This window comes from Lutjanus erythropterus, chromosome 5, assembly GCF_056507025.1.
Source record: "Lutjanus erythropterus isolate fLutEry1 chromosome 5, fLutEry1.hap2, whole genome shotgun sequence".
NCBI classification, from domain to species: domain Eukaryota; kingdom Metazoa; phylum Chordata; class Actinopteri; order Lutjaniformes; family Lutjanidae; genus Lutjanus; species Lutjanus erythropterus.
The window spans coordinates 21,040,121-21,055,331 of record NC_139321.1 but is presented as its reverse complement, the minus strand read 5'-3'; positions in this window follow the sequence as shown (position 1 = coordinate 21,055,331).

The window sequence follows — 15,211 nt, the reverse complement described above, 5'->3', positions numbered from 1 at the left end:
AAGAAACTGAAATCAGATACTTTTTCTTAAAATAATGACTCAAAATGATTAATTAATCAAAATAGTGGCATTTCATTTCATATTTGATTTATAATCAACTAATCATTGCAGCTCTAAATCCAAATGTATAATATAAGTGTCTTTAAAAAGCCTTTTTAAAAAATCTGACTCACAGTGTGAAGAAAAGCGAATGTAGTAAATGTTTCATTTACAGGTTTTCATGGTTGAAAACAGGAGTGGTTAATAACTTGGTCCTATCTGTCCTCCGTCCTCTCTAACTGAAAGACATTTATTATGCTTTCATCTCCTTGAGTCCCAAGATTCCTGCATAGACATCATGTGTCCCTGGGTAATATTGGTCACTTCTTAGCCTTCTCCATCTCTCCCTCTTTCTCTTTTTCAGAGTGACCATTGACAGCTCAAACTACATGAAAACCATTCATCATTGCTTCTTTAACATCAGATTAATGTGAGGAAAAACAGAACATATAGACTTCTCTCTTTCTGTCATTCTACTACGCACACACACACACACACACACACACACACACACACACACACACACACACAAATACACAAATACAGTGCACACACACCACCAGCTCTGTATAAGCTATCAATCATAGATATTGTCATTATTCAACTGTGTCATCGACAAGCCCCTCTCCTCCTCCTCTCTCTCTCTGGTTTCTGTCTTTGTCTCTCTTTCTGCCTTTTTCCTTCTCTCTGTTCTTTCTCTCTCACTCACACACTCTCTCTCACACACACACACACACACACACACAGAAGAGAGAATCATGAATCATAAATCTTATGAATGCCATCTAAAGACTGCTCAGCGCTATGAGAAAGAGAGATGATTGATAGATGTGAGTGACTGTGGCGAGAGCAAAGACGATGGACAGAAGGTTGTAACCAGCAAGACCGAGGTCACAAACTGCAGTTCAAGGGTCAAACGGATCGGAGGAGGCACAATATGGCCAAGAAGGAAGGAGGGGGGGGGGGGTCGAAGAAAAAGAGGGGAAGGAGTAAATGGTTGAAGGGAAAAGGAGAGAGGAGGGAGGAGGAGGAGGGTGTGAGGGGGGGTGCTGCCACAGTGAGGCTAAAGCCATAACTCATCTTTTATTAAAAATAATGAAAAAAACTTAATGAGTTAATAATATCATGGAGAAAGAGATAGGGAGTGAGACAGAGATGGAGGAAGGGACAGGAGGACGGAGGAAAGGAAGGAAGAGGAGAAAGGAAATTAGGCAGAGATAGAAAACAGAAAAAGGGGTCAACATGCATCTCTTTTCACCCGCTGGTCATTTTATTCCAGTTTTCAAAGTTCACACAAGATCCATTACGGCGGCAGGGACAATCATAGCGATCCCCCTCTTTCTGATGACCTAAATCCCAAAGCCTGCCTGGTAATTAAAGGCACTTAACAACCAATTAACAGTGATGAGCTAAATTAGCAGGATATTGTCTCCTTTGACTAGGCTACTGCATTATCAGTGTATTGAAACAGCGATGAACAAACCTCAGCGGCCCGTGTTTGCATGTAGGCAAATGACGGATTAATTACTATTAAAACATCAGCATCTTAATGAGCTTGGAAACAATTAGAGAGGTCGTTAGCATGTGGAGAACGGCTGAGAACAGAAGACGGGGGGAGCAAGGAGAAAACAAGAGAGAAATCTTCATTGGGAAGCAATACTGATTAAATGGACGTACGGTCGCACTCATCGCCCAATATCCACGGACCTATTAAATACATGACATCACCATTTGTCTTTTCCACCATCAAGCTACTTTTTCTCCTGCCATTATCTTTCCCCCCTTCTTCTTCTTCTTCCTCTCTGGCTTCCCCAACTCTCGCTCATAAAAAGCCTTTTTCTTGCTCCTCCATTCCTTTCTCCACTTTCTGCTTTTTCACTCCCATTTCTTCCTTCCCTCCTTCATGCTTGGGGGGCACAGTCCTGTGAAGGAATTTAATATGCAACTTTTATATGAGAAACCAATCGCATACGTCTGGGTCTATTGGGCTCGCAATCTATCGGCCCGGACGGCTAATGCAATAGAGAGAGCCGGGGCTATTTATCACACGGGGAGCTATCTCTCTCCCACTCTGCCCTCGCTCTCTCTGTCTTTATTCAAGCCCAGATTCCTGGCTGCCACTAAATCAGGCCAACTATGAGCTATGGCTGCCCAGAGGGCATCTCCTCTTTTATAGGGGGATTTGGATTTTGTATCTACTGGTTCCTCAGTGGTCGTTGAGACTGTGCTAACGGAAGCTATAAACATTCAACAAACAAAGGCAACAACTTAAATGTCCCTCCGTCCCCACTGTAATGATCATGAACGTGTGGAGATATATGGAAGGAGGAGGACGTGTAAACCTGATGAATAAGATAGAGGCGTTTACAGTGATGCTGCAAACATTTGTTTGTGTGCACACCTTCAGACATAGGAAGAAACACATGCAAAGACAAGACATGCACAGACGTGTACACATACTATACTGTTAGAGCAATATTCTACAGCAGGTCCAGGGGCCGAATCTAACTATTTAAAGGGGCAGTTCACCCCATAATCAAAAATACATATTTTGCCCCTGGCCTGTAGTGCTATTTATCAGTTGAGTTTTCAAAGTCTGAAACCGCGTTCCTCCCCTCAGACAAAGCTTGTTAAATGATGCCTCCCTTAGTTTACTTACTTGTTCTGCACAAGTCCCGGATGTTTATGGAAATCAGGATTATGTCATTCGATCCTATAGAAGCTGAGCCAAAATTCCCTAATATTGCTGTTTCACATAACTTCCAACACCACTAAAAACATGACAAAGGTCTTTCCAAAGGCATCATAGTTTCTGACTGAAATTCCCAATGTATCTTTGAAATGTCTCTTTAACCAAATCAGACACATTTAGGCTATTCTATTTGATCTCCTTTTGATAACTAATGTGATATTTTTTCATTTCTACTCACTGAGCCGCAACTGAAACTGTTTGGAGACCCCCAGGGGAGCCCTGCCACCCACTTTGAAAACTTTATATTATTTTGGTGCAAGTTGCAGAATTTTGGAAATATCGTCTGCAGCGATGTGTGACTTCTCTTTAATATAAGGGAACTAGATAGCACTGAGCTTGTCCTGCTCAAAGCACCAAAAAATACAAATTGAACAGTAATATCTCTTTCCAGAAATTATGACCCACGTACTCTAAATAATCCACCGACCTTGTTGCAAGCAGTTTCATGTAGGAACTACTGTCTTTCTATTAGAAAGATTCTACTGTAGAAAGACAATAGCTCCTTCATGAAAGTGCTCACACCAGCATCTTTGGATTATCTTGAGTAACCTGGTCATGATTTGCGGATGCAATGCTGTTAAGTTTTTGGCGCTTTGCACAAAACAGACCAAGTACCACGTAGTCCCACTATGTTCAACAGAAGGCAGACATCTCTATAGCTGATATTTCCAAAACTCACACCAAAACAAAAAAAAAGATGAATAAACAGCACGACATGCCAGAGGCAAAATATATTTTTTTGGTTTTGGGGAGCACTGCTTCTTTGACATCTGCAATCTAGCCACTTTATAAATATGATGGGAAAAAGTATATAATCATGATTTTATTCAATAAAAGTGCTAAAATTGTTAGTGCATGTTTACATCATTTATTAGAACATCATAATTTTATTGCAGACTATGTCTGCTGTTAAGCACAAAGACACTTTTATGTATGTATGTATGTATGTAGGTATGTATGTATGTATGTATGTATTTTATTTTATTTTATTTCATTTTAAAAAGTTTTACCTCAGGCTGATTAAGCAGAGGGAATTTAGGAGAGTCAAACTGAATGACAAAAGTATTAGTATCTGTATCAGGGAGTAAACATGCATTTGCACCCAATCCACATCATTTATTAATCATGAAACTCTGCTTTGTTTTGTTTTTTTAACCTAGGATGTCGAAGGCATGTTCTATGGCATTCATTCTCTGCATGTATTCGTTCTTGTTTTACAAAGATTGTAATCTGAGCTACGCCATAAAACGATAGCAATCATATTATATCATACCAGGTTAGTAGTATACAGCTGTTAAAAAAGTTATAAAAACATATTTTTCTAATGTACTGGTATTGGATTGGTATCAGTTGATACGCAAGTGCAAGTACTGGAATTAGTATCCTGTACTTTTTAACACAATGTTTCCCTTTCCCATTGTGAAAACAAAAAATTAGAGAAAAAAATAAAATGTTGCATTCTTTTACACATTTAAATTCCTCATGTTACAGGTCAGACATGTTAGCACACAGCCCCTTGGGACTTTACCTTTTTTAAAATCTGTCTCTTCCAAAAAAAGGTCTGTGCTACAGCTGACTTACACACACACATTATGACTAATACCATAGTCACACACAGCAGCAGCACAACTTCAAAAGTTTCCTGCTGAAAAACAAAAGCGACTGTGCAGAGGACGCTGCCCACCTGCAGCAATTAAAATGCCTCAGAAAACCAAATTCATTTCAACAAATTAGCCACATTACTGGCCACTGTGTAATCGCTGATGGCAATTAATAAGAAATTAGTCACAATCAGCCCTATATTAACATCTCACCCAGGGGCCGCGGCTGGAAATTAATAACCGGAGATTCATCTCTCTTACTGTCTTTCTGGCTCTCTCTCTCTCTCACACACACACACACTCTCTGACACACACACACACACCTATGCCCACCTATATTGTACATGAATCTCCTCTAAGACTGATTTTTTCTATGTGGATCGTCTCATATGATCTGCAATCTGCTCATGTCAGCTAGCCAGCTTCCTCTTTACTGGGGTGTGAAAACCCCCTGAAAGACGTGTCTGTGTGGGTGTAGCTGTGTGTTTGTGTGTGTTTTCTCACTAGTGCGTGTACGGTCAACACATGTGCTCTGGACAATTTGTAGCCATAGACATATACAGTATAGAGATATACTATATACTGTATATGTGTGCGTTGTGTACTGTAAGAGTGTGTGTGTGTGTGTGTGTGTGTGTGTGTGTGTGTGTGTGTGTGTGTGTGTGTGTGTGTGTGTGTGTGTGTATGAGAGAGGTGCTACACAAATGGGGAGGGGGCATTGGTGGAGACTGGGCCCGCCTCTAGGGGTCCTCACACCAATCAGCAAAGCGCACCAAGAATCAATTAACACCAGTGGGAGGGGGCAGAGGGTACGGCACCACACACACTTAGACACACACGCTGTCCGCACGCACACTGCCCACACACATGGTACTGTCTGAGGAGATATCCATCAGATCACACATTGTGCGATATGCCAATGTGTGTGTGTGAGCGTGTGTGTCCCCATCCCGGTGTGCCCCGGTCTCTCATGGTGTGAGGTTGGGGAACAGATTGGGGGTCAGCAGGGGGGTCAGGCCAGGGTCACCCCCGTCTGAGCCGTGTGTGTGTGTGTGTGTGTGTTTCAGCCTGTACGTGTGTGTAGCCTGACCAGCACTTACAGGACTCACTGGCAGGCAGAAGTGAATAAGATGGATGGTGTTGATTCATACTTCGAATTCATTGCTCCCCCTGAATCCTCAGAGAATAAATACATCCACAGAAATTATGAAGCGAGGGACCAAAATGAGCGTCTCACATTTTATATTCCTCTTTCACTTTTTCTTTTTCTCCATTCCTCCGTCTTTCTTTGTCTCTCTGTGGCATGGGGACAGCTGCTGGCTACATGAAAACCATTCATCATTGCATCTTTACCATAAAATTATTGACAGCGAGGAGGGCGAGGAGCTTTATTGGCTGCATTTTACAAGGTTGGACAAAAGAAAAGTCACGCATCAGTGGAAACATGAAAACTTGAATTAAGTCATAACAAAAGGCAAACAGGACGACAGCTGAAAAGGAGAGTAGAGAAGACATTTCCGCTGCAACAGACCAAATAAAGTGATCAAAGAGTGTCTGCCATTTGCCCATGAACGTTCCACTGCGAAACCCCACCTCTTTCCTCTTCCTCTCTCTCTCTACACATTGCCGTCTCCATCTGTTAGCCCGTTGCACTCGTCCGTCCACTAACTCCCCCTCCTCCTCGCTCGTTTCCTCTCCTCCTCTGCTCCTCTCTGGCCTTCCTACCCTCGGGGAGGTAAGGTGATCTCCCCGTGCTGGTGTAAGTGACTGGTATTAGTCTCCTTCTCTGTCTGTCTGTTTGATCCCGGCACTAATGACTCCACAGGGACTGGGGTCTGATAATGGGAAATCAATATAGAGAATGGCGCTCTGGAGTGGCCTCACTTAGCTCTCGCTCTTTCACGCCTCAAAGCAAAGTGCCTCTGTGTATTTGTGTGTGTGAGGCAGGGTGCAGTGTAGTGTGTGCATGTGTGTGTGTATGCAAGCATGTGTATCAAGGAAATGTGTGTGTGGCGGAGAATTTGAACATGGGCCTATTGCCTGGCGCATGTAAGTGTGCAAAACATTTTATCTTCATGTCTTTTAAAGGCACAATTTGTAAATTCTGCTGCTCTCCCATCTCTCTCACATTAAAGGGATAGTTTGGATTATTTGATGTAGAGCTGTATGAGCTCCTTATCGACAGTCAGTGTGTTACCTACAGTAGATGACGGCTGACACATTCCCAGTTTGAAAAAGCCAAGAGAGGCACCAGGCTGGAAGGTACGCAATGAGCTGCCGTGTACAGGGTCAGCAACAAAATATATTTTAGCCATTTAAAAAAATTCCATCTAAAAAAAAAAAAAAAAAAATCAATATCAGTTTAACCACCACTTTACTTTGCCGTCAGACAGCCTTTTTTGACAGGAAACCACCGATATACAGGCCAGATATGGCTCTCTCTAAACCAACCAAACTTCATACATAAAATTAGTCATTTTAGAACTTGGGAGCTGCTGGTCTACCATTACAGCAATCTACTAGTTTGTTTGTTGTATTATTGTGTGACTTTGGTGTTTAAAAAGGTTTGCCCAGATTCACTGAACTCACACATTAATACAAGCAAACTAACAGACTGGTGCAGCAGTATACCAGCAATTCCTGTGTTCTGCAAGGCAAAATTTACTCATTTTGCCAGTGGATTTTGGTTGGTTTATAGAGAGAGAGATTTGGCTTGTATAACGGCAGTTTCCCCATCATAAAAACGTTGTCTGACAGCAAAGTAAAGCGGTGAAAATATTGATTGCTTTTTTTGTTTTTTGTTTTTTTGAGTGGAACTTTTTTAAGTGGCCAAAATACCTTTTGTTGCTGACCCCAACCACAGAAATTCATTGCTTAGCTACCATGCTGGTACTCCTCTCTACTTCTTCAAACTGGAGGTGTGCTGGCCACCATCTGCTGTAGGTAATACAATGACTATTGATAAGTACCTCATACAACAGCAATTCCAATAATATTAACTATCCCTTTAAAACAATAACAAAAGATGTAGTTTGATGACACCGTGAAGTAGCGTGGGAACCTAGGAGCTGTTATCTTCACTTTTGAACAACCACCAGCTGATAAAAGTCTATCTGACATGACTGGCATTCATTCTCATCCATCTAATTCCTGAACAAGAAAATGTATTAATCATTTATGTAATGTATTAAAGGTTTATTCACATTATGTTTAATCAAGTGTGCCAACTTCCTTCCTCACTCTCTGTGTCTGATGTATTCCATGTTTTCCCAGAAGTTATAGCAACAAACAGTTAGCTGGGAACGGCCAGCCAGAAAAGCCCCGTTACCTTGAATAAATTACAGATTTCTCTGCATCTGAACATCGTTGGAAACATGTAGGATGATGTAAGTACATAATTATATAACATGTCTAGCATTTTTAGACATTTTAATGTGGAAATAATGACAAAAGATGTAGTTTGATGATGACATCATGAAGTAGCCTAGGATCATGGGAGTTGTTGTTTTCACTTTTAAACAACCACCACTGCCCATGAAAGACAGGTAGGTAATGTCTTATTCACATTATCTTTAGTCAAGTGCTGACTTCCCTCCTCACTCTCTAATGTATCTGGACATACGTATTTTCCTAGAAATTATAACAATTAATAACAGCTAGTAGGAAACGCACCATTACCTTGGATAAATTATGGAAATCTCTGGGTTTAAACATTGTTGAAAACATTTGGAATAATGCAAGTACACAACTCAACAAAGTATATAACATATGTCCAGTGTTTTTAGTCATTTTAATGCAGAAATGTTACATGTTTTAGTCTTAATAACATAGGGAACAGTTTTTTTTTTACCTCAATTTTCTTTCACAATAGGTTTTACTATGTGATAGTGTGTATTATTTTAGGCTTCTATGGGCCATGTCATTGTTGTGTGACATCAGCTGCTACTGCATGAAGTTGTGGTCGATTGAATTGCCTCAAGTTTACAAGTAGTAACTCTTGCATTCCATTGTACTTTTTCTAGTAGTAGGTCAGAAATGTTCAAGTTTTCATTTGTCCAGAATGTTGCATAAATTACTTACTTTTCTAAGTTTTGATCACTGTTGGAAATATTTGGGATAATGTAAGTACACGGCTCAAAACAAATATAACCGTCTAGCAATTTTAGACATTTTAATACAGAAATGTTAGATAACATAACTTTAAATCAAATGAAGAATTACTTATATGAGCTGACAGAATTCTGTAGCATATGAAATATTTTAAAAGCACATTAGATCCAATCAAAGTTACTGCAGAGTTGACATTTTTGGGGTCATCCAGCAGTAATATGTATGTGGGTCTGTGAATATCTGAGTGTGTCTAATCGGTCACACTCCTGCGCCTGGGGCCAGACAGGTGGGGCTGGTGGCATGAGGCTGGTGCCCCCCCTCCACCCTGAGGGGCCAGAAGGCCCAGCAAAGCAGGGGGCTGGAGTAGCTCCCTCTGCCAGGCACCAGAGCACTATGTGCTGGTGGCAGCTGGTCCTCTGTCCCTCCCTCCCCTCCTTCCCTGCCTGAGCGCCCCGCGGGCAGGCAACAGGAGGGGTGAGGAGGTCAAGAGGCAGGAGAGAATGGGTGAAACAGCGGCGACATGCCGGATAATCAGCTTTTATGAAGCGGAGAGGACACAGACAGAGAGAGATGGGAAGCACTGCTCTGACACAATGCAACTGACTACAAGCAGTAATGAATTAACACATTAGCACCACGACCAGGGGCGTTCAGGAGCACTCAGCTGCTCTTAAACACAAACCCGCAGTGGCACGCTCTCTAACACACACACATAAATCAGTCATAAGTCATTAAAGCAGCAGCAAACACACGCACTTATTAATTGCATCAGTCATTTTGTCAATGGCAGATCCCTGTGAAAGGCACTGAGGATGATGAGAGATTAAAAATGTCTCCACAAAAACAGCAGAGAAACTTCAGAGATAACACACACATACATCACACACACACACACACACAACCATAAAGACAAGACAATGCTTTGAGAATCCTCTTGTCCAAACTCAAGCCATGTGTTCAATTATCATCAGTCCCAAATGATCCCCATTAATGCTTTAACTCTTTCTCTCACATCTCAAGCTCATCCTGTTTTTGCTCTCTGCTCGCCGTCCATCCCTATAATTCTCCGTCTGTGCGGTTACTTACTTCCCTCTCTCGCCCTCTTCCTCTCCATCCTCCTCTCCCTCCTTCCCCTCCCTCCCTGACTTTTAACCAGCGTGAAGAGGCAGCCATGCATTCAACCATCAGACAGGCTTACATGGTCTACCCTCACACACGCACACACAGAGTCAGAGCACATTGGTTCCTCGAGTGTAACAAGAATACGATGCTCATTGAAACAAATATCCAACATATCAGGGAGGGCATCTTTGTGCGGTTAAATGTGCATCCTGATACTTGCAGAAAAAAAAGCTTATGTGGCTGATTTGTATACAAGAAAACCACAATGGAAGTCTCTCTATTGGTTTGCTGTTTGAATAATCCACCACAACATTTTTATAATCAGCTGCTACAGCATTTAAAAAGCAACATTTTGACTTTCTGTCAACCTTTCAGCGTGACAACCTTCATATTTAGTAATTAAAATCCTTTAGTATCTACTAAGCAATCAGGCTTGAAGAGTAACTGATTAAATTTAAAGAGATTACATAATTAGAATACAAAAAAGGTAAGTGTATTCTACAGTTACAGAAAGAAGGCATTTAAAAATGGGAATATTAGCAGGAGTACAATTTTATAATACATTTTAAAATAAAGAACAATGTACTATCATACACAGTGGGCACACATAACACTTCACAAGTCACCACTCTGGTCTTGAGTGAGACCAGCCAAACTTATAGTTAATTAATTATCATGACCTCTAGTGAAAAAACACTTCACTGGGTGGAAATTTAGCCATCATCATTATTATTATTAATATCACAGTTCAGTTTCACAGCTCTGCATTCAGCTGTGAAATACGGTCATCATCCAAAGACACTAAAACTAATATAAAGCAACATTTACAAGTAAGACCAACTACTAATGTAAGCTACAGAGAGCTACAACTGATGTAAGCTGCACAGACCAACCAATAATGTAAACTACACAAGCTAACTGCAACCGTTAACTACACACACCAGCCTCTAATGTTAGTTACACAGACCAACTTCTTATGTTTGCTACACAGACTAACCACCAATGTAAACCACACAAGCTAACCACTAGTGTAAACTACACAGACCAACCACTAACTTTAGCCACACAGACTAACTGCTAACGTTACCTACAAAAATGGCTACACAGACCACCTGCTAACATTAGCAGCCATGTATTGAATGAGATATAGCACGGAAAGATAGCATCTGTTCAGTCCAGTGTGAATTGCTCCCCTGGTACAAAAGCCAGAAAAGTTTTCCAGCTTCTGGATTTACTTTTGCTTTACTTACACTGAATATGTACAGTAATGCTTCCTCCCCTTTGTCCCCACCGGTGTATTCTCACTCACCCCACAGGCTTTAAATTGTGATGACATCACAGACTTTTCAATAGCTTTTCTTCAGCTCTAGCTAGTTAAGTTTTACAAAGAATAAACATCCATGGATCAAAAATTCATCACAGAAAGAGCAACAATTGAGTTTGTCTGCAGTTTGAGGTGTCCTGTCCACAGTTTTACAGGCGTCTGTTTTATAATGGTGGCTTATGAAGGAAAATGCTCTTTGGGCCAGTGGGGAATTTTTTGCTGCAATACTGCGAGTGGCCTCTGGGAAAATTGGCAGCAAGGCTGAGCAGCAATGCCCTATCAAGGTTATATTATTTCTATGATAGCTACACAAAACAAGTGCTATGCAGAGGTCCAGTTACCTAGAAAACCTGTCAATACCTACTACTAATACTACTACTAGCCTGCTACCACTACTGTTACTACTACTGCTACTAAAAATATATAGAGACTGTGGGTGGTGATGCTTGTGAGTAGGTTGGTGTGTGGGTAAAAACTGAAGCCCCAGAATGGAACAAGTTTATGGCAGAATAGTTGAACTGCCCTATACTACTTAAATTACATTTAAATGTGTATAATTACATCTATTAATCTAAATTTGCATTCACATATAGGAATAGCTGGACAAACAACTAATAAACCTACAATAAACATAAAATATATTTAGGTAAAAAAAAAAAATCACTGCGTTTGGTGTTGAGGTGGTCCAAAAGTAATGGAAAGAAATCAAGTTTAATATTGTGATACTTGGATTAAATTACTGACTACATTTTTTAACAGGAAATTAGTGATTGTACCAGAATACATTTTTAAAGTAATCCCCCTCCCCTGTCCTGCAAGCCATGCATTTGACACATAAAGTGACATTTTACATGCTTTATCTGCTTTTAAGTGTCTGGCAGATATATTGCGTCCACACAGCGCACTGTGCAGCGGTCCAGTGACAGCCCAGGGAGGATGATGGCCCTGACCGAGTCCCTGATGGGGGATCCCATTCCTCTCTTCTCATCCAACAATCCCACTGAGCATGTCAATATGAAACACTATCCGCCCCTCGCACACTGGGGCCATGCTAGGCTATCTCTCCCATTATAGACAAGACGGGGCTTATATTGATAGGATGAGCCTGTAAACTGCTGCATGGAGAAAAGTGTAAATTAGACCAAATCAAGTCTCCCAACAGTAAAACACATTTGCACTATATTGCACTCAATGTGAGCGTGATTTACTGCATGACTTCTGTTGTATGTGGGCTGAGGGAGAGCGGGCCGTAAAGCTTTGTTTACCCAACTTTAAAAAATCCACAGCCTTGTAAATGTTGTCAGATGGCCGATGCCAGTGTCTTTCAGCTTAATACTACCTATATTAAATAGTTTAAATATTTCATAAGGGCGGTTTTTAGAGCGAGGGAGGGGAAATCGTTAGCTGCGGTAAAGTTTCATTAACTGGTCCCCATTTCGCTGCGAGGCAAACTCATCTCCTCTTATTGTAATAAAACAATCTCTCCCTCTCTCTCTGGGTGCTGCTATCCACTCATCTCCCTCCGCCGCCTCTCTCCTTCTCTTTTACATCATAATAATACACTACATCCCCTTTAAATGCACTATTACTTACCGCTGCCTTTTCATATTGTAACATCACGGGCACTTTAGCGACAATATAAAAGCGTGTCATTCATTATTCAGAAGCAGCCGGCCTCGTCCCCCTTTTAAAAAGTCAGGCGCGCTGCTGAAATTGATAACGGCGAAGAGACGCGCAATAAAAACGCAGCCCCCGGGTACCCGAGCTGCAGCCCAGACCCCCGATTATGCAGATCAAGTGGTAATTTCTCAAACAAATCGCACTCTTTCACTCTTTTGTTGTCGTTTCTTTTTGGACTTTTGGAATCAGGGTGTCAGCATTTATATTGCCTGTGGAAAAAAAACGAGGATTGATGTGCGTCTTAATTGTACGCTTTCCAGAAATCTAAATATTTTGGCCTAAACGAGAGAACCTCAAGGCTGCCTTTTAAAAGGGTGCGTGTATGTGTGTGTTTAAGTGGGCTCTTGGTATCAATTATTTTTACCTTTTCTGCTGTAATCATGAAGCAATGAAGTGATCCGACACCGTCATCAATAAATCCAGAGGGGCTGGCAGGCAGGAGGCGGGCTGGGGGGCTCCTCCTGGTGTGTTTGGGATAACCGGTGTCACGGTGGTATCCCGGTAGGTCAGAGCTAATGTGTCATAATCACTCATAATCATTGGATTACACCGGATTACTAACACCCAACATCTGCAAGTAGTGGGACCCCGTCTGCTCCATATACAGGCTCGGGGGGACCGCCGTCACTCTGTGGAGGAGGAAACAATAATTATTAACTTTCATAAAGCGCTTATTTTACTGTGGGTCAACCTATAAGCAGGTACATGTAGGTGTTACAAATCGATTCAATTAATTTAAATATGTTTGACTCACAAACTTCGCCATATTGGCTGCTGGGGAATTATTTTTTGCAAATGTCATCAAGAGAAACATAAAAATGTCCACAAAGATGACAGCTATAACAGACCAATTCTCCCCCATCAAAAGCCACCGGTGAGCTCACATATGGCAGGGTGAAGCAGCCAACACCCAGAGTCTGTCCATATTGCCAAACAAACACCTCGGGCCTTGTCCAATCTCATATTGCTTCATAAGACTTTATTGTGAAGAGCGAGATGCGGATGCTCTTTAAAATATATATTACACACTACAGCGTATCTTTGCAATTCTGTTGGGTTTTTTAGCTTTAAACCTCAGAAATTTAACCAGCTGAAGTGTATTCTGTTATTATAAGATGGTTTAATTCCGTTTAATGTACAGTATCAGAAAAATTCAGGCTGCATTTGATTAAATAATTGATTGCGATCGCAAAAACACTAAGACTGACAATGACAGAATAAAGCAGCACAGTCCAAATGCTAAAATTGAATTATTTAAAATACGTGTCTATAAAAACGATGACTGATGAACAGATCTTTTAAAAGCCTACGAATATAAACCCCATATTGTCACTAAATGAATATGTTGCTCATTACTTGGTTAAAGTACTGTAACGTGATAGCTTAAAAAGCCACCTGCCGCATCCAAACCCGACGCGCATCTATCTATCCCTGAGACAAGTTAGTGAAAATGTGATTATCCGGTCACTTTGGGCGCCTGTTCCATTGAATCTGAGCGGTTAGCTGCTTCCAGAGCCCGGACACTTTATCTGAAGTTGCCCGTGGCCTTCCCTTGTCAGGTCATTTAATGTGGCACCGGCTAAACCAGGGACAAACAAGGCCACGTTAATGCTTTGCCACGTTACTGGTGATTCAGTGCCAATGTTCAATTAGGCTGCTTTTATTTTAAAGAGAGAGACATGGTGGGTTTGATGTGCGTAATTACGCACCGGTAAAATGATCACCCTGGTTTTATCATGTCTATTCTCTTTTAATTATCTCACAATACGTGTCATTTTTTTAAATAAAGGCTGTTAAGTAAATTATTTTTAGTGATTCTACTTTATTTCTTCCAGCATGCATATGATTGCTCTGTATTTGGTTAAAAGATGTAAATATTCAAGACTTTAAATCCGACGCTTTATGAATACTGGGGGGGAAAAAACATCTCACCGTTTTTCTTTCAGCTTAAAAATTCAACATTTTTAAACATTTAAACAACACAGAATGTCAAAGAAATATAAAAACAAGTCTCTGTATTTGATTACAAGGCGTGGATGATGTGAAAGATTTAAATTAAAAGCAATATAAACTGAGACTGACGTTTCTTCCTTTTGTTCTCGCCTTTATAATACATCCATGATAAATAGTCTCCAGGTTATAAAGCGCTGCCTAATAGCTTTCAAGCAGTTTTCATGTGAACTTATTATTCCCGTACATTCCACATGTGTCAGATGATACAGACTGAAGAGGTGACACAGACACCAAGAGGACAAATGATGCGCACTTTGTGTCTCGCCTGAAAAGTGGAAATGGGCAGAAGCATCAATTCATCACAGCCTTAAGGTGTGTAAAAAGTTTTTCTTCTATCTGATGTCATTTGTCACCAAAACTTATAAAGCCGCTCACAGTGAACACATTTATGAGAGCGAGCGGAACACTGACAGATGACTGACAAAACACCGTTTGGTTGAAACGATAAAATATTAGATGTTCGTCACCAAAGAAGAAGCTTAAAGGAACATTGATCATCTTTTTTTTTACATGTGCCATATAAATTTCCATGAAGTTGTCGCTGCTCTTCACTCTTTCCATTATAATGAT